At 42.3% G+C, this 2,639-nt stretch overlaps 1 pseudogene; it reads right to left on the minus strand.

Moving 5' to 3' along the window:
* Positions 1 to 391: 391 nt before the first annotated feature.
* Positions 392 to 2,639, minus strand: part of LOC119272044 — a 19,606-nt pseudogene continuing 17,358 nt past the window's right edge.

Consider the following 2,639-nt stretch of genomic DNA (forward strand, 5'->3'; position numbering starts at 1 on the left):
CTCCAGTGAATAGTAGGCGCAGACAGATCGAATGGTTTTAATTGGCCCAATCTTACTACATGCGTGCGACCTGCTATACGCTCGTGCCGGTCGCCAACCAAGAAATAAACCGGCAAGCTCCAGCGAACAGTAGCCGCAGATGCTCCAAGCGGACTCCGCCGTGTGGCCGTAACCAAACCAGATTTTTATATTCGGAAAACTCTGCCTATCTTTCTACCAACAAACCGACGAGGATACCCAGTTCTAACCCTAATGTTTCTAGATTCTGGAAAAGGGTTAGATCTATCATCACTGATAGATCAGTCAATCTAGTTTTACACAGAAAGAAAGTTGTAAACATTTTTCAAAATTCTCCAACTGAACAAATGAATTTGAATTAAAGCAGTGCCGATCAGGCTCCTTTATTTCCAGAGCCTGCAGCAGTTCCGCTCCTACTTCCAAAGGGTAAACAGGAGTGCACCGGCACAGAGTTGCCCTGCGTGCTATCGCTTGGCACCAGTATATGCTTCGCCCCGGGAGTGAGCTTCACCAGTCCTGATCTCTCCTGCACACCCCGACCACTCGATGAATTGTTGGAAACTTCTTGAATTACATGGCCTGGATGGCTGAGTGTATAACTCACGGAGTTAAGAACGCAAACAGACGAGCTTGTTGAATCTACAATATGTTGCCGAGGCAAATTGGCATGGCAAACTGAAGATGGTGCCCCATGCTGTCCGGTTATAGGCAAGAATGGTGCTGCCAGTGGTTCTTCCCCAGGGATAGGATCAGAGAAATAACCGCGAGAAGGCGGCGAATTCAGCTGATAGAATGCTGCACCATAACTGGGAGGAGGTGGACACCCCAATAGAAAAGGCTGATTGGTCTGCAAGTTTGGAAAATCACCATACCTGTTTTCATATGACAGTTGATCTCCAGAAGATACATGTGCTGTAGGAAACAGGCTACTGGAATCATGTGGAGTCATGTATTCAAACTGTGCCTGGCTTGTGCTTGAATGATATGTTGAAGCTTGAATTGTACTGGTATAATTTACTGCAAAATCGGGAAACTTTGAGCTTGTAAAGAGAAAAAAAGGCTGTCCTTATCGCAAGAACACATTTGTCTTTATTTACATATAATAAAGCCGGGCGGAAGCCTGTTTCGAAAAGTACCTTTATGTTTCTGTGCAGTCTCGGTAAACGATTCACCTCTGGTCATGCAAACTTCGAGATCTTTGCCCATCAAACGAACTGTCTGTCTCGTAGAAGGACTAGTCTCACCGAGTTCTCTTAAGCTCAGTGGTGGACCAACAACATCCGCGTCATAAGCTTTGTTTGCCTCTCCATGCAAAAATGTGTCTGCCGATCTTGAACTCCTTATTCTTTCCATGTCAACAGCAGGTGGCTGGTTTTCCGGTTTCTGTGAACTGGAAGACAAATTCATCCAGTTTTCTCTGCGATCAAGCAATTCAGCCTCTGAATTAAAAGTTTCACCATGTGTATTTTCAAGATTGGGCACCTCCAAATTCGAATCATAGGTGCAGTCCAAATAAGTACATTCCGGTGGTGCCATATTCAGATCAATCAATGGAGCAGACATCTCTTTGTTACTAAGCTCAGCAGAGTCATCATGATCGTCTCGCTTATTTGCTTCATTAGTTTTGGTGAATGCTTCCTTGGGCATATGTGAAGTACTACTTTCTATAGCTACACATTTTTCTTCTCCCATAGATGTGGATGAAGAAGTAGCATCCGACAACAGTTTGCACAGACTTTGCTGTTGAGGTAGCTCACAACTATGCATCTTACTGCCAAGTACACCATCTGCTTCCGAGAAGTTGACATGGTTCAGTGATTTGCGACAGAGTTCTAGTACCTCCTTCTCCTTCGAATTGCCATGTTTGCGCCTTGTGTACGTTAGAATGCACTTTTTATTATTATCAATGCACTTTTGTGTGTCAGCCTTCTTCGCATCATTGATCTCCTCAGATATATTTTCTGTCTCTTTTCTGTGATGCTGTGAAGTCTCAGGTTTCTGTGATCGATGAGTATCCAGTCCATCAGGCAAGTTTGGACTTTCAAGTGTGTCCTATGTACATAATTGAGCAGCGTTATTTCAAAACATAAGATACATATTAACCGTGAGTACGAAAAATAAATACTATGAAAGTGGACATAACACATCACATTTGCACATGTATACCTTCAAACAAATCATCAGGAAGGCAGAACGAAAAGTCATTGAACATATCTTGTTATTTTTTCTGTTCTTCTTAAATTTGGCTCACGGAAATTTAGCACAAGTGTGTTATAAAGAATTCAGCTGGTCTTGCATATTTTTTTTAGAGAAAAGGCATACGCCCGACTTTATAAATAAAGCCACCAGGCAGAGTTCTGGTCTTGCATATTTGCAGCTAGTAGGTGAAACATTCATTTACACGCACTGCAAAACTAACAAACTCAGATGTTCTTCTCTAAATACAACTTGTTAGCTAGTGTCAGCCTCGGATGTCATCACCATGTTTAGGAAATACTCCCTCCATTCCTAAATATTTGTCTTTTTAGAGATTTCAAATGGACTAGCACATACGGATGTATATAGACATATTTAGAGGGTAGATTCATTCATTTTGCTTCGTATGTAGTCATCTGTTGAAA

The sequence above is a fragment of the Triticum dicoccoides genome, chromosome 3A (genome assembly GCF_002162155.2).
Source record: "Triticum dicoccoides isolate Atlit2015 ecotype Zavitan chromosome 3A, WEW_v2.0, whole genome shotgun sequence".
Lineage (NCBI taxonomy): Eukaryota > Viridiplantae > Streptophyta > Magnoliopsida > Poales > Poaceae > Triticum > Triticum dicoccoides.